The 25,781-nt window shown below is 37.5% G+C and overlaps 1 long non-coding RNA gene across 4 annotated transcripts in view; it reads left to right on the forward strand.

Moving 5' to 3' along the window:
- The window catches only part of LOC123796523 (uncharacterized), a 580,540-nt gene that overhangs the window by 452,055 nt on the left and 102,704 nt on the right, over nucleotides 1-25,781 (forward strand). For 2 of the 4 annotated variants that reach the window (XR_015722242.1, XR_015722241.1), the window contains exons 9-10: nucleotides 139-3,150; nucleotides 12,836-12,887. This is a non-coding gene — a long non-coding RNA (uncharacterized LOC123796523). Of the gene's footprint in view, nucleotides 1-138; nucleotides 3,151-12,835; nucleotides 12,888-14,263; nucleotides 21,546-25,781 lie in introns of those variants that run through there. The other 2 variants (XR_015722243.1, XR_015722244.1) reach the window with 2 other exon arrangements.

A 25,781-nucleotide genomic window follows, 5' to 3' on the forward strand; every position in this document is an offset into this window, starting at 1 on the left:
GGAAATGTAATATTAATGTAATTTCAGGCTACATGAAACGAGTGAAATAGAGTACAATAGTGTAGTATGCGTATTATTGGCATTTCTGTTTGGTGATATTTCTTTGCCCTAACTTTAACCTCATCTTCTTACTACTAGTCAACAAGATCCAGCACTGTGAGAAGGAAGTATGAATCACCTACCTCCACATTGAAAATATGGAGCTGTTCTTGATGTAATGAAAAAAGTATTGTGGGGAGAATTTTTCTTAGCTAACTGGTAAGGAACTTGAGTTTCAGAATGGCAAAGAGGCTTGCCCACTGTGGAAATTTTGGAAAATGGATTTAATGAGGAAAATCATTCATGGTTCTACCACATGAAGCTAGCTTTCATTAGCATCTTGGACATTTTTTTCAAATTGGGAAATAGCCTCTTGTATTTAACAATAATCTGCGTTTTAATTGAGTTCATAATAAATATTTCCTATTGTTCTTCACAAACATGACTTTAATGGTTTCATAGTGTTCCATTTTATAGATTAACGGTGATTTACCAAATGAGTCACTCTTTGTTGTAAGTTTAGCTTTCTTCCCGCGTTCTACTTTGCAGTAGTAACTGTCTTTTTACCGAAATCTTCTTGAACGTGTCTGAATAAATTTTCTTTGGTTGCCTTAGGATAAATTTTTGAAGTGAGATGACTAGATACAAGGGTACAAACATTTCTAAATATCACCAATACACATTTTGAAACTCTACTGATTTGAAATATTTTTATTACTGTATTTATTCATGTATTTTTTTGTTTCTTTCGACAGACATATATGAGGTCTTTTGATGTACAAGATACTGTGCTCCATTCTAGGAATACATCCCTGAATATGATACTATCTCTTACATCTAGGAGTTCCCATTCTACTGGGAGAGACATAAAAGTAAACAGCCAATTACAATTCAGAAAGATAGCGGCAATGTTAGGGTATCATTACCCATGAGAGCAAGTGGGTAAATATAAATAGTTTTAAGCCCAGTGTTACAAAATCACGAGAAACAGCCTTCATGTGAGGGGAATTATGATCCTCAGGGAAAAGGCAGGTTTTGATTAAAGAGATTAAGAAAACAGAAGTTTTTCTGATAATAAATTATGAATTCCAGGGGGCCCAGTGAAAGAGTTTCAAGATTTGAGGAAAAACAGAAGAAAGGGAGAGATGGTACAGCCTTTTTTGTATAGAGAAGGAGCGATGAGGGTGACTTGAGAGTCTGTGGGTTTTTGTGTAGCAAGATAAAGAGGATCAAAGGGTACAAAGAGGGGCGCCTGGGTGGCACAGCGGTTAAGCGTCTGCCTTGGGCTCAGGGCGTGATCCCAGCGTTATGGGATCGAGCCCCACATCAGGCTCCTCTGCTATGAGCCTGCTTCTTCCTCTCCCACTCCCCTGCTTGTGTTCCCTCTCTCGCTGGCTGTCTCTATCTCTGTCAAATAAATCAATAAATAATCTTTAAAAAACAAAACAAACAAACAAACAAAAAAACAAAACAAAGGGTACAAAGAGATTGGTTCCAGTGGTGAGCATACTGTGATCGTTATGCTTCTGTGGAAGGACTCCCTGCATCTCTGAGGAGAAGGCAGTTTTCTTTAAAGCACATTAAATATCAGAAAAACAAGAATATTTCATGAAAATTTAAAAATTAAAATATTCTTTCCTTTAGGATTCTCTCATCAGTATGACCCCTCTTCCTATGGTGTAGTATCTAATTTTACTGCATTTGGAGGCAGCTTGTTGCTCTGGGTTTAAAAGAGAAAGAGAAAGATGCTGGCTGAGCGTCAGACTTGATTTTGGCTGGGGTCATGATCTCAGAATCATGGGATCAGTCCCCGTGTTGGGCTCTGTGCTCAAGGGAGAGTCTGCTGGAGATTCTCTCTCTCCTTCTCTCTTTGGCTCCCCTCCGCACCTGTGTTGCACTCTCTCCTTCTCTGTCTCAAAATAAATAAATGAGTCTTTAAAAAAAATGAAAGAGAAAAGTTGTTCAGTGGGAGGAGAAACCTCTGCTTCACTTTCACTCTGGGATCCTTGTTCTACCAGAATTGTATAGTGCAAAGATGACTCCCTCTGATGAAGCCCAGACCTGCCCATTTTTCACTCTATCTATCATAAACACAAACAGAGGCAACAGTGGCATGACTGAAGTCCCCAGATGGGATCAACTGTGGTCTATGGCCAAGGAAGGGCAGAGTTTGGCTTATAAAAATATCCAAGAAGTGAGCAAGATTCATACTGATGTAACTGTGTTGTTAATAAAAAATTTTTTTTTCAGTAATGAACTTTTTTATACAATTATCAATATACCATCAAAGGTAGGAAAGGGGTACCAAGAGATGTCCAATGAATCATCTTAATGTCAAACATAGTTTTCCCTGTCCCCATTATATAATAATAGCTCTACAACCTCCTCATGATTGGGGTCAATTTTCTATGTCAGGATGTTACCATTCCTTGTATGTTGCCCCCTTGACTGCTGGACTCTGGCTGCCCATGGTAGAAATGTTCCCTTTGGTGAGTCAGGTCCTTCATGGCTGTAGAACATAGAGTTGTGAGGATCGGAGTCCAAATTTTTTAAGTAGGCCGCAGAGAGCGAGGCTAAGCAGGGTCCCTCCAGCCTCCACCTCTTGGATCCTGGACCTTTGTGTTATACCTAATGGTAAAAAAAGAACCAAACCAAACCAAAACCAAAACAGTTGTTGATTCAGGATACATGCTGTATCTTGGAGGGTATTTCGTTATGTTTGCATGGTATCTTCAAGCTGGACCCTCAGCTGTGCCTTTGAAAGGCCATTGCATTACTGTCAGGTGATGTGGCAAGTTATGGGACAAGTTGACCTCATATTCGTATGCCCAATGTGGACCTTTTCTTCTGTAAAGTGATTACTTGGTCAGTGTTAGATGGGATAGAATATCAGATCAAACACTCTCTAAGCCCTGAGACAGTGGAGCTGCCTCAGTGACTATATGGTAATGAATCACTCTCTCTTCCAAAGCGGAAGACATCCAGTGTAATCAAATGGACATCGAGGGGCTATTGACTACTAGAGAGATGGTGCCATTTTGGGAATTCTGTGTTGGTCTCTCCAGATGACAGATTGGACATTTAGCAGTGGCAGCATTTATATACTTCTTGGTGAGTGGAAGTTCATGTTTTGGGGTCCAAGTATATATCCTCCAACCCTACTCTCATGATTATTCCATTGATATTCATTCATAAGTGTTAGAGTGGATGATGCCAGAGGTTAACTAACATCAGATGTTTGAATCATTATGTCCACTTGGTTATTTAGTGGTTTCTCTGGTGGCAGATGTTCTCTAGAGGGAATTACCTATGACACAAAGATCTTCACACCTTGCTCACTCTCATTGCTTATTCACGTGCTTCTTGTCTCCAGTCTTTGAATTTTTTTTTTCTTCCAGGCCTCTGACTAAAAAGCCAAGCTATTCTCTATTGTCCATAAATCCATATATATATATATTCTTATCTCAGGCCACTTTTCTATACACAAAATTGATGACCAGATGCACTGCCCAAAGCATTGCCCTTTGGGAGAATTGCCCCCACTCCTGTCTTTCGGGGACACAACTGAATAGGACTATAGTGTGGCAGTACTTAATTTTTGGCAGTACTTAATTTTTGGCCTACAGAATCATTTGTGAGCCAACCTTGCCCTTTTCCCTTCTCCATCAGTTGTGAACTGAGGGAGAGAAGCCATGGAAACAATAGATGACACAGGGGTTACTGCAGTTTACTTGTGCTCTCTGGTCCCAGTATGCCTATTTTCTTTTGTACCATTTCCATTTTATGATGGGTTACTACTGCCCTGCCCAACCATATGACTCGATAGGCCTGAAAAAATTCAATGAATACAGTTCTGGCTGCTTGATCTGTCTACCAGGATCCGATAGTATAGCAGTAATGGTTTATTCAGTGGTGTATAATTTCTGTTGAAGACGGCATGGTCTTGCTCAAGAACCCTTGGGGCCTTAGTTGTGATTCTGCCATTTATTTCCATAAATTCTTTGCAAAATTTTTCACTTCTAGCGTTTATAAGACCATAGGGTCTTCTCATTCATATGGCTCATCAGAAAAGTTTGCTCACATTACAGTTTGGACCTATTGCAGAGTATCTCCTTGCTTTGGGCCCCATTAAAAGTGAGCAGCCTTCCATGTCACTTGGTAAATGTGTTAGAGCCATATCCCCAAGTGTCAATTATGCTGCTTTCACTATGTGAAGAGGCCTACCAGGTCTTCTGGTGGTGGAAGATACCAAATGAGATAATTTGAACTTTACTTTGAGAAGGGCGGTTATGGTATGCCCCTGATGATGGGCCATTAAATATTCATTGATGTGACTGGCATCTGAATCTTTGTAGAATTTATCATTTACCCTGTGGAGTGCATTTATGTTACCAAGGTCTCCAGGATACCTCATTTATTCTTCTTCTTTTCTGATTAAAATGATGTCAGTGTGATGTTCTGGAGAAGGTCCAAGATAGGTGGTCTAGGGAACTTTGGACTATTTAATGACAGAGGATAGGAGCATTAACATAGCTTTGGGACAAGACTTCGAATGTATACTGTTGTTTTTTGGGAACTCTGGTTTTCTTTCCTGGTAACTTTGGAAAATAAAGCATATAGAAAAACAAATGCCTCATGTTATACTCCTAAGACTGTGTCAATCTGCTTTAACACAGATACCACATGTGTACAACAGCTGTAGTTGAGGTTACAGTTTGTTTGAGTTTGCAGTAGCTGGCTGGCTCTCACCCTCTGGGATCCATCTGGGTATTGTAGAGGCAAAGAATGGTGAATTAGATGTGATGACTATAGGGCACACCATCCCAGTATCCCTTAAGTGTTTAAGAATGGCGTTAATTTCTGCCATTTCTTCTGAGATATAATATTGTGTTTGATTTAGTACCTTGGCCAAGGGGTGAGCTTTCAGTGGTTTCCACTTGACTTTCCTGCTAACTCTACCTGTTCAGAGTAAGAACCCAATGTGGGAATTTTGCCAATGATTAAGTGTTTTCATTGCAAACATATATTTGGAAATTACAAAAATAACTACCAAGTAGGTCTGTGGACCTAAAAGACCCACCGAGGGCTGGGTCAGTACCAGGAATTCACATGATTTCCGTATAAACCCTGTCTGCCCCCTCTTCCACTACTCTAACAAAGGGCCATGGTGGCATTTCAGATCTTTTGGTCAACTTGGACCATATCTCCAATAGTTTTTGAAATGTCTGGGCATTCTCCATTCATTCTACAGCATATGTTCAACCAAGGAAATGTCTATAGTATCATTCGTGGAAGGACTGGAAGAGTTATCATGTAAAATTTCTCTTGTGGTCTAGGGTCCTTTATCCTGAGGACTTGTACTCTCCTTTAGTTAGTGGCTTCCAGGTCTAAAAACTAGCCTGAGTCTAGAAACTGGGCAAGGAACATGACATCTCATTGGAGCAGCTACTCTCAGACTTCCAATTGTTTATTCTTGATTTCCATTCATTGTATAGATTAAGAATTTTCTGGTTGATTGCTTGTTTGTTTTACCCTGGAACACGGTGCTCTGTATACCATCTACCATAGCTTTGAGTGGGTCTGCACCTCCGTTGCTACTCCAGTCTTGCTGCTCATTAAGATAATTGCATCTACCTTGCTTGTAATACTTAAACACACCTAGCTGGCCTCTAATATTTGATGATGTTATCCTCATTGCTATCCAGAAGCATTTTCTTAGATAGCTCTTGATGTGATTCCAATGTGTTGTCCGGTTTAGGAACCATTGATTTGACATATTATATGATTTTGACTTTAGATATGACATTGTGTCTTGCTTGCATATGCCAATGGAAAAGACTGTCTATAAAATTGTACTAATTATTTTAGATCAAGTGTTTTAAAATAGTCCCTGATTCAAGACTTACCATAGAGTTACCTAGTTACTGATCAGGAATATCTATTTTGGATTATGTTTGAATCATTACACGTTTTTGGTTCAGTTTGTTACAGTAGGTAACCTTATGCTAAATAATACAAATTGCAAACTAAAAAAGAAACATTTTTGGTCTCTTTCATAAGAGCTTTTTTCCTATCAGGTTCTACTCCTTGATGTATGTGTATAATACATATTTTAAATGTAAATAATTTTATGACTTTTGGTTCATTTCCTTCTATCATATTTAGCATTTATTTACCATCTGTTATTGAGATTATATGAAAATATATATTTTGCTATTTTATGTGTTACCTGTTTCTCTCAACTTCGGGTAATATATAAGTTAGGTAAATTCACCTATGCTTTTCTCCATTTTCGTTGATGATACTGTTGAACAGGAAAGGGCCAGGGGCAGAACCCTGCAGTTTACCTCTTTCACAGTGATAAAGACCCATTAATCAATACTTTTGGGCTGTAATTGCTCAACCAGCATGATCCACATAAATTGTTCTGTCATTCAGCTCACATTTATTTTGTCCATAGGGAATCGTAAGAGAGTTTGTCAAACTCACTGCTGAAACAGAGAGATACTATGTGTACAGCATTTTTTTTTTTTTTTGGCTGCATTAAAACAATCCTAATAGTTACCCTTTGATAAGGAGCTTGCTGAGCACTTTACTTCAATTATCTCATTTAACCGTCATCACATTTTTAGAAATTAATTACTGCTATTATATTCATTTTATACATGAGGAAACTGGGGGTAAAGAGGTTTAGTGATTTGCCTATCATAGTTCAGCCCCTGGGTCCTTTGGGATCCAATGAATGTTGCCAGAATAACAATTGTATCAAAAAATTAATTGATAAGTAAAAATCTCAAATCATCATTTTGTGCAACTTAAAGTTACCGCTGTCATAGTACCACACCTTTTCTCTATTTTATAGTTCTAAATTTCTGAGGTCGTTTCTAATTTACTTATATTCTTGAGAGCTTTAAAGGGAAAAAATAAAAAGTGGAGGTTCCATTTAGTTAGTGCCAATATTTTAAATAAACCATTCAGAATGACACCACTGGAAAACAATCTTCCAGAGATTCCTGAGACCGACTGGAAATTCCAGTTAGAATGAAATAGACTTATCTTTATAAATATTGCAATACTAACAACACTTCTCTGAATATAGGCACTGCTAACAGATTGATGACATTCCAGTGACTTTGTCTTGTGTATTAAAAATTAAACATTTGTCACCTTCTATGTTATTTTTATTAGGTATTTAAAGGCAATTTTATAATAATTTCCATTGTTTAATTCATTTAACAATTATAGGATAGACTATAGCATTTCTTCCATTTATTTTTATGGAATTGTTAAATCCTGTATTCCTGTTCAATAATATATGTTTAGTCAGCATCTTTTCAAATAGACAAAAAGGATGTGGAGAACTGGGAACAGGTTTAATATGTTTTTGTAGTTCTCATATCCTATTGTACAATGCTTTGCCACAAGAACAATTAATTGTATGAATTTTGTTTGGGACCACATCTGTTTTTTTGCCATATAAAAGTTTATCTTAACTTAGTAGTTGAAACGCTTTTTAAAAACATAACAATCGGGGCACCAGGGCGGCTTAGTTGGGTAAGTGTCCAACTCTTGATTTCACCTCAGGTCATGATTTTAGGGTGGTGAGATTGAGCCCCACATCTGCTCCGGCCTGGGATTAGGGTCAGTTTAAGATTCTTTCTCTCCCTCTCTTTCTGCCCCTCCCTCAGGGGCTTGTGTGTGCTGCATGCACTTGCGCTCTCTCTCTCTCTTAAAAAAAGAAAGAAAAAGAGTGACATCATTCTGCCTGAATTCAGTATGGGAGGGGGGCTCCATAGTATTTAAACATTTTTTAAAATTTAACATTGACTAGTAAAAGAAATTTATTCTGTATAGAGTCAGACATAATCCCTAGGTTATCATGAAGTATATTTCATAAAATTGAGAAGACCTGTATGCAATATTAGTGTTAGATTTTTTTTTTTTAAAGATTTTATTTATTTATTCGACAGAGATAGAGACAGCCAGAGAGAGAGAGGGAACACAGTCAGGGGGAGTGGGAGAGGAAGAAGCAGGCTCACAAGGGAGGAGCCTGATATGGGGCTCGATCCCAGAAGGGCAGGATCACGCCCTGAGCCGAAGGCAGACGCTTAACCGCTGTGCCACCCAGGCGCCCCATTGTGTTAGATATTTTAAAGGGAAAATATAACTAAATAAGGATTCAAAATTTTGTAAACTAACTTCCAAAACTTAAGAAGTCCAGGTATTAGGGGAAACAGGTAAGCTTAAAAAGTCAATTCTCTAATAAATTCATATATAGAGAAAATCGACACGAAATGTGGGCAGAATATTTGCTATAGTATTTCCTATAGCAGTATTCATGAAATTTGGAAGTATATTTATTTTCATGCCTGGGCATTTTAGGACAGGACTTAATGGATCCTTTCATATGCTAATACGCAGTGTAACTTTCTCAGAGCAGTATATAGTATGAGGTAATCCTCATATTTATTTGACTTTGGAGATCTTATTCTCAGATAATTTTTACAGATCAGTGGTCCGCTTTGGGGAATGCTGCCTTAGTGTGACCATACAAGACGAGCATGAATGTATAAGAATGGTGTCAAGACGGTCACAGCACATACATGTGTAACAACATAACCGGCTTTAATAGATTACACAGACAAGGAATAACAACAATGGAGGAATAGGAGGTTCCGGGGTCAGGCAGTGAATATTAAGTGACATTAATACTCATATTTTATCACTGCTGCTAGTAAGTGGTAATCTTACATACATTACCTACAGGAGGAAATGGAAGATCCAGTAAAATTAAGAAGTTTTTAAAGAACATGGACTTTAAAAGAATTAAATCCTGGGACTTTAAAAGAATTTTGGGATATAGTCTTGGTGCTAGTATCAGAAAGTTTTGAAAAATCATGAAAAATGTAAGAGATGAGACGTGGTTGCAAGCAACCAAGTGAATTTAAGAAAACGACATCGTATAAGTCACTTAACCTCTCTTGGCATTAACTCCGAAATGAAGTAATTACTCTAAATGATTTCTAGAGTTTCTTCCAGGACTGACATTCTATGTTGTTATGTTTCTAAAATTTCTGTAAATTCCTGGCAAGAATTATGATAACTTTTTAAACAGATGGAGCCTGTGTTTGTGTGAGTGTGTGCGCACTTAGAAAGGCGTGTGGGTGGGTGATGGGGAATTTCTGGGTTAGTGTGGTGCCAGACTAGACAAGCATGTTCTTCCAAATTTTCGCTAAAATACACATGCAAACACACACAAGGAATATAGCAGCAAGAGAACTTGGAAATTGCATAAAATGAATATTATACACAAAATCCAGGGATAGTCCACTGACTAGATTAGCAATGTAGATGGATTTCAAAACACAATCTTGGACTCCACAAAACATATACTCTTAAGGATGGCTTATCAGGCTGACAGGATAATTCCTGCAGTCAATGAGACATTCAACTAAATGATTCCAAGACCATTCTAATTCTAATAGTTCAAGAATCAATAAATGGCCTCATAATTTTGTGTCGTTCCTTTATGCTTCAAGAGTGCAGAAGTTGTCTGTTAGAGAGTGTTGTTTGAAGCTAGTTGAGTGTCTGTGGAGAAGACTAAAAACTTACATGGCACAACTGTGACCCATCATTTAAACAAACCTCAAATCTACTTAGTCTGCAGACCTACACCCAGAGTGTACACAACAGTATCCAATCAGTGATATTTCCATTTCAGTGACAATCTAAATATCAGAGATATTTAATTGAGAAGAGAACTACAACAGATCCATCAAGAGCTAAACATTGGATGTTGGAAGACAATTGCAAAAATGGGACGGGCCCGGTCCGTGTACATCAGTCCTGAGTATGATGACTCACAGGCTCTAAAGCCACATGGCACAGTATATGTGGATGCAAACAGGAAAGTAGGCGAAGTATGTTCTTGCCAAGATAACATGGAATAAGGTCATGTTGTTAATGTATTGATTCACAGGACTGTGATAGACAAGTGCTTCTTAGTATCAACGAGGGATAGGTTTTAACAATTTATCCGATTTGATTTTCCAGTGTTAACTGTGACTTTGTAGAGAATATAGGACTGCAGTTCTGGTTCTGTGACAAATCAAATGAAGGTTGGGAGAGTTGGTTAAGCACTGCTGCCTCAGTTTCTTTAATTTTAAACTGAAAGAGATTAAACTTGATCAGTAATTCATTTTCTGCAGAATATTCAAAGTAATATGATCCACTGAAAGGAAAATAAAAGTTTCCATGATTAAATAAGTAAAGAAATTATGTAGTGTATGTAGTGGAAGACTAAGATTTTCTGAGTAAAGAAACATTTTAAATGTTGTTCCTCAGACACATTGACTTATTTGGCAGCTCTCCTTTCTGCTCCCCATTCCTCCTCTTCTTCCGCCTTCTTTTTCTTCTCTTTCCTCACACCCCCTTCTCTTTCTCCTTTTATCTGTATTTTAATTTTCTATTTTCTCTTCTTTATTAACATCCTGTTTTCTTTGAAAAACCTTTTGGGAAATTTGAGAAATTTACAGTTTCAGATATTGGTAGTATGTAGTGTATATTCAAATCTCTGAAACAAAGCTCCCATGAGCCTAGCTCCATACTGCTGTGATACAGGACAAGATGTAGGACTTGAAGAATTCAGAATTAGTCTTGATATTTGAAATTTACAGTGGGACGGGTGCCTGGGTGACTCAGTCAGTTAAGCATCCGACTCCTGATTTCGTTTCAGATCATGACCTCAGGGTCGTGAGATCGAGTCCCACATCAGGCTCTACACTCAGCATGGAGTCTGCTTGAGATTCTCTCTCCCTCTCCCTCTCTCCCTCCCCCTGCACTCTCTCTCTAAAATAAATAAATAAAATCTTTAATATTTACAGTGGGAGAGTTTGCTGGAGCACTATTGGAAGTAGTGGAGGAAATTCCTGTCCAAGTGCTGCACCTAAATTGTTCCTACAGCGTGGAGACCAGTGAGCAATAAGGGAGTCCCACAGGAATACATCAGGACATAGCTTGTATGGCCACATAGACTGTGAAGTTTTTAATTTTAATGAAGTCCATCTTAACAGTTATTTCTTTTATGGATCATATCTGAGGCCAGGACCTTAATTCAATTCTTTGAGAGTGTTTGGGCCAGAATTTTTCTTATCTCTGGGCAGATTTATGAAGAAATCCTATTCATTTTCCTAATGCTATATTATATTATATTATATTATATTATATTATATTATATTATATTATATTATATTATTATTATATATTATGTTATATGATTAATGCCTGCATGCCCCTTTCTCTCTTTGATAAAATGAATTACCATGTATCCCTACTCCCTCAAAAAATAGTCTGAGTAATTGTAACCAAGACACCAGCTATGTGGTTAGCGTAGTTCAGAGAATGGTCCAAAGGGACTAACAAGATCAAGGTTTCCTGTTCCATAGAGCAGAATACAGGAAAAGTAATGCAGGTGTGTTCATGCTCGTCTTTGAGAAAGAAATGCAAGTCAAAAGTTGGAAACTAAATTCAAATGCTAACTTCATCAAAGGAGGTAAGAGCAGGAGCAGCTGATGCAAAAACTCAAGATTTCTCCTGAATAATTGGTTACCGTAATGTCATTTTCTTCCTTCTTCTGGCATGGGAATGGGCCAGGCTACCTTCTGTAGTGAGGACTGGAAGTCATGTATAAAATGTATAGTTGCATGATATGTATTTAAATATACATGACGTATTGGTATGATTATATGAGATGATTGGTAGAAATACATACGGAATGGAGTAAATGTCGAATATATGGATTGTAAAGCCTAGTGTACTAATTTGTTTGAAACAGGAAGTCATAGGACATGAATGCACATTTGGAATTGAAAGGACAGTGTTAGCAAATGCCAATTAAAGGAGGGAAAAGTCAACTGGAACTTGCAGAACAATTTTTTTCTTTGTCTTGGGACTCAGTCTTTGTGATAACTGAAGAACATTAAGGTTTTTATGAAATATAAAAACATCATGGGTATAATAGTTATACTTTATTATTCAGGATAATGTTTTATTTCTTATAACATAAAAAATAAAATCATTTGAACGGGGCACCTGGGTGGCACAGCGGTTAAGCGTCTGCCTTCGGCTCAGGGCGTGATCCCGGCATTCTGGAATCGAGCCCCACGTCAGGCTCCTCCGCTATGAGCCTGCTTCTTCCTCTCCCACTCCCCCTGCTTGTGTTCCCTCTCTCGTGGCTGTCTCTATGTCTGTCGAATAAATAAATAAAATCTTTAAAAAAAATCATTTGAACAGTTCTCAGCATGGTATGTTAATTTTGAGCAGAGAATAAACACAGTAGGTAAATACACGCATATGTTATATAATGTAATTCTATAGAAAATTCACGGTTAGATGTATTTGATTATATAAAACAAAGCAAGATAATACCACCCGAGAGCTTCTTATTTAAAAACACAATAAAAATAACATTCTCATGCATTAAACATTGCAAACTAAAAGTAAAATGAAATAAAATTTGCAAGGGCTACAATCAGTGAAGCAATCTAGAGGAAAAATTCCTGTTAGAATACAAGTCTATCCTGACATGCAGTCAACCCATTCATCTACTCTTTCTGCTGCAGAAATGATCTGGAATTGGTTCTTTAATCATGATCTATACACAGTGAACACAAATTGTGTTTGTTTATTGCTGAACTGCTGATAATAACTACGTTAGTTGATTGCTCACTTTGTATCAGCCCTTGCTTTCTGTCGCTATTCACAGTAACCAAATGCAATGTTTCTTCCTGCGTTACAGATGATAACACTGGGGATTCCACAGGTTCCGCACCTGCCCAAGGTCACAGAGAGTAAGTGTCAAACTTGTCTTGAAACTGGTCTCAATAGAACATTGACTCTTCACATATACTTTGTATTGCTCTACTCTTTCTATTACTCTAGCAGCAGTTTTAAAAATTAAATGAAAAACTGGGGTTCCAATTACAAATATGTGTCTTTATCTTGGTAAGTAGCAAGGAAATTTGTGGGATCCTGATGACCATATCAGAATAATTCAGAGTTTGTCTCATACAGGATAGACCTTATTGCCTCTCTATGACACTGGAAGCAACAATGCATTTTTAGGTTTTTTAACGGTAGTTTAATTTGTTCTCACTGTCTAAATTTCTAGCTTTTGCCGTGACGTCACTGGCATTCCCTTCACGTAGAGTACTATTTTCCTCATCTCTTTGGAAGTATGTCTTACCCTTCCTTCAAAGTCCATTTTATTTTATTTTATTTTATTTTATTTTATTTTATTTTATTTTATTTTATAAAAGGTTTTATTTATTTGACAGAGAGAGAGAGCAAGAGAGGGAGCAAAAGCAGTGGGAGCTGGAGAGGGAGAAGCAGGCTCCCCGCTAAGCAGGGAACCCAATGTGGGACTTGATCCCAGGACCCTGGGATCATGACCCAAGCTGAAGGCAGATGCTTAACTGACTGAGCCACCCAGGCGCCCCCAAGGTCCATTTTAGATACCACTTTCTCCATTCAAAGTCCCCCTTTACCTTAAATAAATGTAAACTTGTCTCTTCCCCAAATATAGAATTAGTACTTCTTTCAGTTTTTTATTTTTTTAAAAAAGATTTAATTTATTTAAGAGAGAGAGAGAACATGAACATTGGGGGAGGGAGAGAGAGAGGGACAAGCAGATTCCCTGCTGAGCACAGAGCCTGACATGGGACTCTGTCCCAGGGCCTTGAGATCATGACCTGAGCTGAAGTCAGATGCTTAACTGACTGAGCCACCCAGGCACCCCTTCCTTTCAGTATTTTAAATTAATTGTCTATACGTGGCAGGCATGTGCTAGAGGCAAAGGATTTTTTTAAAAATTGAAAACATGGTCTCTTCCCTCTAGGAAATTGCACGTTAGTGGAGAAATAGATACATAAACCAAAAAATGCAATAAAATGGCTTGTAGTAAAATTAAGGTGACATTAATTGCCCAATCTGGGTCATTTTTGAGAGTGAAAGGGAAAATGAATAATTATGCTTTGACAACAGGCATGACCTGGGTCTATCCTGGCAAACCCAAATGTATGGTCATGCTATGTTTATGAACCTGTGTTTCCAGTGAAGGTGCTTATACAAAGAGGAATAGCTAAGCCTAGGGAGGGAAGCTTGTGATGTTTATTGCTTTCTGTCTCATATTACTTCCATTATGCATGCACCTTATTTTTACCACCAGACTGCAAGAATTTTGAAGGTGGGCTCCATATCCTATTCATCATCTCACATCCCACTCTGCTCACAGAACACTGCCTTGTAGGTGGTCACTCAATAGGTGTTGAATGGATGCATTAGTCTTCCTGTCGTGTATCAGTGCTCTCTTCCTGCCAGTTTTCGAAATGTGCAGTCATCATTTTCAGGTACATTTCCACTGTTTGTGCATTTTGACCCTCACTTGCTTTTTAAATTCGTTTCTTTATTTGCAAAGTCATTTATTTATAATGTTTATTATTTAGTTCCTTATAAATTCTCTAAGGTCTGTTTGCTGCTGATTAACTGTGTGTGGAAGAAACAGAAGAGAACCAGAATCACAAGTCAACAGATGGTGAAAAAAATAGTCAGATGAGGGGGTTGGAGAATCAATTGTACTTTGTGAGAAGGGGAGAAAGACACTAATGGAAGCTCGAACTCCTAATTTTAAGCTTGAGGGCGAGTGACCACAACAGTGGACATCCCAAGCTCTGTGACAAAATGGGGAGGAATTTGTTTTTCTCATCCTTTCCCTATAGCTTCTGAGGGAACTGCCACCTGTTTGGAACAGCCCACCTTCCCATCTTCCTGGGTGATGAAACCTGCTCCATGTGGAAAGAGATGGAATATGAGATCCGTGCTGGAAAAAGCTGTAAAGATGACCCAGTGCACCTCTTCATTTCCCTGGAGTTTCGTGGGCAGCAGGGGCTGGTAGAATTGGAGTCAGACAGGGGAGGTGACACAGCTAAAATGAAATGTATGGTTTCCAGCAAACAAATCTTGAGAGGAATATTACAGATTTATAAACATATTTTGACAAATTAATAAAAATATGTGTTGATTTACAATCAGTTTTCTATAAATAATGACTGTAGTTTAAAATCTGAAGAGCATTAATATTCTGTCAGGCATCCTACACCTTTTTGAGCCTGTCTGCGAGCAGAACTCGAGCAGAACTCTATGATACAGAGGATTAAAGTCTGGATCTGGTCCAGCATCTTCAGCCTTGATTCTGGGCTCTGGCAATGAAGGGACGCACCTGCGTTAGTCAGGAAACACCGAGTGTCTGGACTTGGATTCTCATTAAATAATCAAATCCAAGAAGACACACTTGGGCAAGGGCCAGGATCAGGAGAAGGCAACTGAGTAACACATGCAAATGAGCCCTCTATTGTCGTTCTCTAACCAGAGTCAGTGACCAGATGGACAGAAATCGTTATGGATAAGAGCCTGGTGTCAGGCTCAGGTAGACTGAATTCAAAGCCTGACTGTGTCAAGTACTTTTTGGAAGCAACCTAACCTCTACACTTTAGTTTTCTCGTTTGTAAAACAGCAACAGTATTTGTACTCATAGAGATACTGTAAATATTAAAGTACATAAAATGCCTAGCATATAGTAAGCACTCAATACACACCATGGATATGAACATTATTGCTCTTAATGCTACTACTTGGTGTCCCGGAGAAGTTTTCTAGCATAAAGAAGGAAGGGTAAATCAAAGCAAGGAACATACACAACCTAGGAATTAATAGATCGATTCTCATATCTGTTCTTTGTACTTATTATTTACCAAGTCTTAAAAGAATGCAATAGAATTGTTCCTTAGTATCTTTTCTTGATTGTAAGAAAGACATTATTCTGGCCCTGTTAGTGAAAAGCGGTATCATGAAATAAGAAATGGAAAAGCTGCTTAAAAATGATAGTACATGGAAAAACAATTTTAAAAAGTTAAGCGAGATAAGCTGTCTTTTCGTAATTGTGCTCTTTCATGTCTAGAACTGTCTCCCCTTTGGAAGTTACAGATCTCTTATTTTCAGAATCCTGAGGGTTTTTTTTTTTAAAAAACTCTATTCGTCTATGGAATAAAAGGGGTGCAGCAAAATTTGCGTTAATTAATGTTGTCAAATTGTTCATGCTGTAAAGGCAGAAGTAATTGGTGCAATTCTGTAAATCTAGTCCAGTGTCTCGGACAAGTAAACATCCTTCCTTTTGAAGATTAAAGGTTAGCTTCTCAGCAAATTCACTTAGTGGAACCAAGAGGATTAGAGATCAAGTACTATACAACTGGTGTTATTCGCCAAGGCTCACATGGACACTGGGGCCACCACTCTTGGTGTCCCTCCAGGTTAAATCTTGTCAGAGCAAATCCCATTATAACAAAAACATCAGAATAACCAAAAGTCACTGGAGCCAGGTGATGGCGCTGTTACTGCAATCCTACCGACAAAGGAGGAACAGCAAGGGAGTAAGATCTCAGAGTTTGTGGTAAAAGGATTGAGGGATTGAGCTACATCCCACTGCATAATTTAAAATGAAAATGGCGGAGAAGCGACCACGAAATAGCGAAGTGTGACATGGAGGCTGCCATTCCCTTGGCGGCAAGAGAGGAAGTGGCTGCTTTCATGTAGAAGAGCTCAATGGACCAGCTGCTTAATCAGTGTCATTCAGGTACAAATTCTGCAAATACGGGTAAAGGGTTCTGATAACATGACATTGTAAGTCACTGAAATCACAATGGTGTTAAAAATGTATGCTGCTGGCTACAGCCCAACAACTTCAGAAATCAATAGTCTTGAGCAAGCACTTTCCAAGACATGGATAACCTAGCTTTAGGGCAACCCACTTCTAAAATCAAGTGTGTTCATCAAGAGAATAAAGAATAGATTCAAATAGGAGATGAGGGAGCAAGTTAGCAACTTGAAAACATTATGCAATCTACTTGAAAAATTGCTATAGTCACCCTCCACTGGTGATAATTTAGGAGAAGGAGGAAAAGAAAGTCCAACTGAGAGGGTAGAATTGAATATATTTGCTATGATAATGAAAGTGTCTTTTGATAACCCACAGGAAGGGTATTCACATTATCAAATCTAGCATTACCTGAAGTCGTTTCTTGCTGCTTGGCACCTTTCCTGTAACTTCAGTTCTTGGCTGGTGGCCCTAACAGGTGGCTAAGAGCAGAGGGGATGTCACTCAACAGTCCACAGTTCTTAATTAACAGAAGCCCTCTGAGGATACTCAGTCTCTCGCTGACAAGCGGATTAAAAATGAGTTCAGGATGTAAAGCAAAAATGCTGCTTTTTTGGGCTTCAAGTATTTTCCTAAAATACTAGGTCTACTTTCGGGGCAAAAGAATCCTGTGTTAATTCTTGGTGTGCATTTTTTGGTTTTGTTGAGCACAGCCTATTCATAATCAACAGACAGTGTATTCTCATCAGTAAGCTTTCATGAGATAACCATTCTGCGCAAGAGGTACAATTAATAATATACTCTAAGCCCTTGCTATTCCGATGGGTCTGCAGATAGCCCACTGGCATCAGCCAGAAGAGAAATGCAAAGAAATGTAAGAAATGCAAAATCTTAGGCCTCAGACTTAGTGAATCAGCATTTTCCAGGACTTCCCTTATCTTGATTGATGCTTATGCACATTAACTGGAGAAGCACTGCTCTGATGTCATTAAGGCTTTTCTCTAATTAATTTATGTACCTTACCAGCTTACTTGTTTAAGATATTCAGAGTTATGCCTCAATGTTTAGAAGTACATTAGAATATTTTTATAGAATTTATTTTTCTGATTTTTACTTAACTTGTAGCTTGAATTATTTACCTTTGAAACTTAGTTCGAATGTATCTTACTATAATTTTAACTTTTTCTTTTTTTTTTTTTTTTTAAGAGTTTAGTGTTTGATTTGTTTTTTCTTGCTTGGGTGTAGGAAGCATAGGTAATTATACTGAGTAAACACAGAGTGAATTGAGGAAAACCTGAACCAAAAAAAGAGAAAAAGTATGCCAGTCTTTTAAGTGCCGTTGCTTACTCAGCTATTTCAAGGATGTAGGGAAGACCTAATTTCCTCGAATGTTTTCCTACCTAATATTTTAGACTCATGCCTCAAGTTTCTCATTTGTCTTAAGATACTTATATTTGCAAATGTACCCTAGCAGATGCTATAGGCAAATAATTTCCAAAGTATATTCTGAAGTCAGAATGTGTTCTTAGCATCTCACTTTGAAGATCAAGAGTTTAGAGTAGACTCAATTCTAATTTTTTCTTAGAATGGTTCTCTTTGGAATACCTAATCTATTAAGCTTGGAATCTGCTGCTGGGTATGGGCTCCTCTTTGCATGCACGTTAGCAATTTAAAGACTCTGGGAAGCATTATATTTTGTTCAGCCCTACATTAACCAAACCACTTATCGTATCATACTATTGAAATCCTATGGATCTCAAATAGAAAAAACTCTGATATATGTTACTATGGATTATTTTTACTTGATTGTTAATGAAGGGTATGAGAGTGAGTTTTGATGAAAGGAAGGGCAGTAGTCACTTGAGCAGAAGGAAGGGATTTGAATTGGTGGGGGTATGAGCACAGACAATATGAAGGTTAGGTAACCAATTTTACAATCTAGAGCCCTGTGCTTTGGCTTTGTATGTAAAATGGAGTTTAAGATAGGTGAATTGGTGTGTGTGTGTGTGTGTGTGTGTGTGTGTGCCTGTGTGTGTGTATTTCATGTTAAGAGAGATAGATGAGCTAATCAGAGAACCTGCTACTTGGGGTTAGTATTTTGTTTATTTTTACTGACCCAGAGATGAGTGCCTATTTTCCAGAATGTCTGTGAGGACGTAGGTTGGCACAGGAGAAGAATGTCCTGAGAGGAACTGTTTACTTAGTGAGCATGAATTGGGGATTCTGGAAATAAAACGATGTGTATTGGAATCTAATAATCCGAGACCTAGAGTGGTGGGAAGAGCGCCGGCTTCCCTGAGCCAGATCTGGTTTGCATTCTGCATCAACAACGTCTGAACGGCGCTGGACAGGCTTCAATGTCTCCGAGCGTCATTTCTGTCATTGGTAAAATGCAGAAAACGTCAGAGTAATGGTGAGGGTTAGAGACCATAAAGATAAACCTCCCGACACATATCAGGTCATATTAGGCGGTCAGTGAATGGTAGCATAATCCTTTGTTCTGCCCGAGCCCAACCAGGGACCTGGGCCAGGAGCCCTGTGTTGTATCTGGGGACTTAGACGTGATGCTGGAGATGTCACTGTGTGCCGCTGATAATTTTTCACAGATTACTGAGTTAAAATAATGCAGAGCAATTTCATGTGTGTTCAGATGAATACTTAAAACGCTGTTTCTTTTTCAACCAGAATTGAAAAAAAAACTTCAGTTCAAAAATCATATTAGGGCTCAAAGAAATATCTCTATTTACAAAATCCAAATTATTTCCAACCCTTTTACCCTTCCATGTTTTCTTAACTGAAAGCTAAGCTAAAACATTTAACTTGAAATACTAATTTTTTAAATTCTTAAAATTACACAAGCACATCATTGAAAGAATCAAGGAATTCATAAGGTTTACAGTTAACTGTCTCCTTCTCTAGGTCTTAGTCCCTCTTTTCCCCACTAAAAGTTTTTGACTATATTTTCAAAGATGTTTTATGCACGCATCATCATGTACATTTATTCTGTATACATTCTTTTTTTTTTTAAAGATTTTATTTACTTGAGAGTGAGCACAGGCGTGGCACAAGCGGGGGGAGGGGCAGAAGGAGAAGTGGACTTCCCGCTGAGCCAGGAGCCTGACTGTGGGACTCCCCTCCCAAGACCCTGGGATCATGACCTGAGCCAAAGGCAGACACTTAACTGACTGAGCCACCCAGGCTCCCTATTCTGTATACATTCTTAATGCAAAGGTAGTATGCCATCTACCGTAATTTATTTTAATATATGTTGGAGATGCTGTGCTTTTCAATGATGTTAAAATCTCATTGTATGTCCTAACTAGTACCCAGTTAGTCATTGAGATTATTTCCAATCTTCTACTACACTTAACAATGCCACAATAAACATCCTAATAAATACTTCAATTTGCAAATATGCAACTGTAGTGGGAGAGTAAATTTCTTGAAATACAATGGCTAGGACTTGAGTGTGCATTTTTATATTGGTAGTTAGTGCCCAGCTGCTTTCTGAAGAGATCTGTCCATTCTACTAGCAATGTATGAAGTACCTTTTCTCCTACAAAGCATTATCAATTTCCCACCAGATAGGTATGTTATTATAGTTTAAATTTGCTTTTCTTTTATTGTGAGTGAGACGTAACATCTTCGTATGTATTTAAGATATATCAGATCTTTATGTATTTTCTTTCTGCGAACTGTCCAATCATGCTTTTGCTCATTTTTTCTTATACCGTCCGTTGTTTTGGGAGATTCGTAGCAGGTTAATTAGTCCATTATCTATAATGTAAGTTGTCAATATGTATTTTATAGGTTGACTTTGTTTACACTGCTTTTGTTTTGTGATTGCTTTTTATATTTAGGTAGTCTCATTTGTCTATCTTTTCTTCCACATCTGAGTTTTGTGTCATAGTAAGGTTTTATTCTCTTGTGATTTCTTGTAGCACATTTACAGAATGTTTTCAAATGTTAATTGTTGACTCATCTGGATTTTGTTTTGGTGTAAGGAGTGAGAAGGACCACAGTATTTTTTTTTCCCAAATACCTTTCCAATTTTCTCAACACAAGATTTGACTGGTTCCTTTTTCTCTGCCAGGAGGAACAGCTGGGGTCTAGGCAGGGACACAGAAATCACTCTAGGTATTACAGACCATTTATGTAGGGAATGTGTTACACAGGTGGAGGAAATAGGGGTACCAAATAGAGGGCAGAGATTAGCAACAGCGAGAAGCTGATACCATGCCTGCTATTGTAGTGATAAGGCAAGAAGTTAGTAATCAGAGCCAAGAAGTCAGTGCTCCCATTGAGAGACAGCCATTTCAAGGGATGTTCGTTGGGAACGAGATCATGGAAGTAGCAGCTGTCCCACAGGATCAGGAGCCATGGAGACAGAGTACCTGAGATAAAACTTGGATTTTTCCCCCTTCCTCCCTGCAAACCTTTGCCAATGCCTTTTGTTGCATGAACCCAGGCAGAAGACTGAGGTCAGAGCACAGAAGACTACATACACAGAGGAGTCTGGGAAATGTAGTTCTATGCCATTCACACACGAGAAAAGCAAATGTGGGGATTTGGGGCTATCAGAACAAAGACTCAGTTCACCAACATGCCATCTATTTTGCTCTATTAATTGTCTACCCATTTAAGTGTCAGAACTACACATTTTTGTGGCAGTTTTATTAAATATATTTTCCATCTCAGAAGACTAATTCCTCATTATTTTTCTTCAAGTTGAATTTGCCTGATTTTTCCCAAGCTGTTTTTCCAAATGAAATTCATGATCAGCTTGTTTACTTCTAAAAATATCCTCTTGTAATATTATTGTATTCTTATTAAATGCATAGATTAAGGATAATTGATATTTATAGGATGTTAAAAATTCATATAGAGAAATGGGGTATATCTTTCTATTTATTCAAGACTTGTTTGGGTTTCTTGTTTGGGTTTAAAGTTTTCTTTGTATAGATTCTACATGTTTATTTCTAGGAATCTTCCCCTTTCTGTTTGTTTTATTACTATTGTTTTGGGATATTTTCTTCCATAATATGGTTTTATCTGACTGTTGATGACAATAGGAGGTTTATGTTGTGTATAATCATTTTGTGACTACATCACCTTGAATTGTTGGTAATAGTCTTAGGCTTTTTACATGTCTACTGTTACCAGCTGCAGACAACAGTTTTTTTATTTTCTTTCTAAATTTTATAATTCTTGTTTCCCCTTTTGTCAAATTTTGTTAGCTAGTTCCTCCAGAACAATGTTCAAACATTTTGCTGATAGTGGCCATCATTGCCTGGCTCTTTATTTGAATAGGAATGATTTCTACATGTCAAACACATCATCTCTGATGGGTGTTTTTTTCCCATTTCTCTCCACTGGAGCAATTCAGAAATCATCTGAGCTCAAATTCTCAAATATTTTTTTCCATAATTATGTTGCAAAATAATCCATATGCAAAACCTTTTGTAGGGTAGGTCCCTGACGAAGTTCTTTTTTTTTTTTTCCTATGTTAATTAAATAATTTAGAGTTTCTTACATCTTCTGGGAATGATTTTGGTATTTTGTATTTTTTCCTGGAAATCATTTATTTTCATGTATGTTTTGAGGTTCATTTGCATACATTTGATCAATGTGATCTCAAATTATTCTTCTGATTTTCTGTGTCTGACATTATTTACCCGTTGCCATTTCTTATTTTGTGTACTCATTTTCCTCCTTACTTCTATGAGTAAATTAACAGTACTTTGTCTTTTTTTTCTAATCAATAGATACATTTTTTAGACTTTTTTCTTAGTTTCACTTTTTTTTCTAATTTATTAATATCTGTTTCAGCCTTACTTATATCCTTTTCCTATTGATTTTGCTCTCAGAGTGGTCTAAACTTTAAAAATCTGCTGCTTTGAGATCTGCACTGCCATATACAGTCTCTGGATGACCTTACACCCCATGCATGCGTCCCTGTAACTGGATCCTTTTCTCAAATTCTCTAGTATAGGAGTATATGTGTCTGCTGGATTTGACAAAGATGAAGTTTGTCTCTATTTTATTCTACTTATTACTTTATCTCCTAATTTTGCCAAAATGGCTTGTCTATCTGTTTCTTACTATTCTAATTCTTTTGGTATGATTTACCTTAGTAGAAGGGAGCAGTGAAATTTTTCACTGACACCCTACACCTGGAAGTCTTCCTCTGATATGTAAATGTTAATGTTTTTGTCTTTGGAACCGCTTAGTTCTAAGTAGTTTTCTTTCACTATTTCAGAACCACCCCTAAGCAACATTTCTGTTAATTAAAAATTTCAGAATTTATTTTTTTTAAATAAAACTTTACTTTCTTCATGAATTTTTGGAGATGTTTTGAATTTGTAAATAAATAATTTAAAAATGTATAGTGGATCTTATTAGTTCCATCAAATGCTAGGGTTCTGGTCTTAGGGGGAGAATTTAGATGATTAAAATATCATTGGTAACTATTTTATCTTTCTGAAATTTAGGATTTCACCTTGATGAATTTTTTTTCAGGATCAAACCAGACGTTTACTATTTAGTTGAGTGATATTTCCTATAAATATCAAGATAATTTGAATTTTAGAATATTATTTTTTGCTTATGTAATAGTTTTGTGATTGAGCTCAGAAAATGTCCAATTCCGTAGGTATTGGCTTTGAGATCTTATCAAAGTTATTTAAATATCCTGGGCTTCAGTTTCTTCACACCCTGATGAAAACTTATGTATCAAAATGCTTGTTCTTCGTTAAATCCTGATAATGAGTTTTGGAAATTTTGTTTAATATTATTTATCCAATATTACTGTGTGCCAGAGACTCCAGTAAATGCAACAAATCATTTAATCCTCACTCCAACTTTATAAGTAGATATTTATTTTTGACAGCCAGTGGTCATTTATACCTTGAATATCTAGCAACCCCTCAGACTCAGTATATTACAAACTGAATCCCAATCCCTGCCCTTTGGAATCTGCTTTCTTCCCTCTTGTGTTCCTTTTTCCTTCTAATGGTATTACCACACCTCCATAATCGAGGCTCAAAATCTAAAAGTTAATATAAATACCCTCTCTTCCACCACATACAAAGTATATCATATTTATGCTTTTTTTCCTTAATTGTTATCACCATCATTATTCTTCAGCCTCTCCACTTCCTGCAATTATGGTGACAGCCTCAAAGTGTTCTATTCATCCTTTTGGAAGCTCAGTTCTCATCATGGTATCCCTCTGCAAAGAAACTTTCAATGTCTCCACACTTCCTGTAGCATTAATTCAAAATGCCTTAGGAAGGATCTCTGGTCCATCATGACTGGTTCTAGTCTAATTTTCCAACTTAACTTTCTGTCATTTTTCTGGTAAGCATCAGCTACTTTAAAAAAATAATACTTCTCGAAATCTCAGGGAGGAGCAGTCTTATGTAAAGATGGAGATTAAGAAAATTATTATGGAGTTTACAGAAGACAGTCTTTATCCCCAGACTCGGCATGGTGCAATTTTTAACCTTAGCATTTAATTTATTCAAGCCAACACTTCAATCTCAAAGCCTTCCCAGATACCAATTTACCCTAGAATCAAGGCTATTATAAAAAATCTTCCAGAAAATACGCCATCTATATTTTTATATATTAACTTTGCAATGAGAACTTTGTGCTCCCTTGAACAAAACCACTGTGTACATGTATAAAATTCTGTTCATTTTACCCTAAAGCAGATATAATATAGTTGGAGAAGATCCAGGCAAGTCCAACTAATCAAAAAGATTAGATATTTTTCATATGAAGACAGAACAATAAAGCTGGAATTCTTCAGTGAGGTAACGGGAAGGTGGTGAAGTGTTTAGACTGCAGTCTTTAGCCTTCTGAGGGGTGTAGGGAGTATGGACATGAGACTGATTATTGGATATTGGAATGATGTAAATAAAAGTGTCATCTTGAATCAAGAAAGAGGTAATTTTATGGCAAATGCATGCAGTTATTAAATAATGGTGCTCATTAATCCCGGAGGTGGTAAAAGCAGAAACAATAAATAAATTCTAGAGGGATTTTGATCCATTCATTGATGATAATGACAGAATTGATGTATTAAGGTAATCTAGCTTGAGGGACTTATCAACTTCATCATGTAAGAAATATTTTTCAACACCTACTATATAGCAGAGTCTGTGCTAGGCACTGGTAATGAATAGGACAGCCAAGGTTTTTGTTTGGTATATAAAGGAGACAACAATAATACAGTAATATGATGTGATTAGTAAAGGGAAACAAAGGAGAAATAAAGGGTAAGTAGGTAGAAAGGAGAAATAAAGGGTAGTCAGGAAGCACATAAGAGGGTCCCATTGTCTACACCTACATCCTCAGAGATTTCCTTTGAAGCTGCATTTGTATGGACTGCAGAAATTTTTACCTAGAATTATGTGTTTTTATGGGAAGTTTAAGAAACTGAAGGAAATGATGAATGTGGTCAAGTGAGTCTAAGATAGCCTCCGATGATCCCTGTCTCCTGGTTTATGATCTTGTGGAATCCCTTCCCCTTGAGTGTGGGCAGGACCTATGGCTTGCATCTAGCCAATAGAATATCTCAAAGATGATGGGATGCCACTTTTGTGAATCTGTTCCTTAAGATTCTGGCCTTCATCTTTTATCAGACTCTATCCTTTGTTGGTTCTGATGCAACAAGCTGCCATGTTGCATGCTGCCTTATGGAGTGGATTGCTTGGAAGGTATGGAGAACAGCCGCTGACTGGCAGCTAGCGAGGATCTAAGGCCCTCCGTCCAACAACTCAAAAGAAATCCTGCCAACAACTGCATGGGCGTGGACACAGATCTTTCCCTCACTGAACTTTCAGATGAAACATTTTGATTTTAGTATTATAAAAGCCTCGGAAGCCTAGAAGTCAGCTAAATCATACCTGATTTTTGACTCATACACCCTGTGAGATTACAAATTGTGTTGCTTTAAGCTGTGAAGTATGTGAGAATTTGTTAGGCATCAACAGACAGCTAATACAATGAGGATGACAAGTCCTTCCGCAAA

This window comes from Ursus americanus, chromosome 29 (genome assembly GCF_024610735.1).
Source record: "Ursus americanus isolate L20-20 chromosome 29, mUrsAme1.1.p, whole genome shotgun sequence".
NCBI classification, from domain to species: Eukaryota; Metazoa; Chordata; class Mammalia; order Carnivora; family Ursidae; genus Ursus; species Ursus americanus.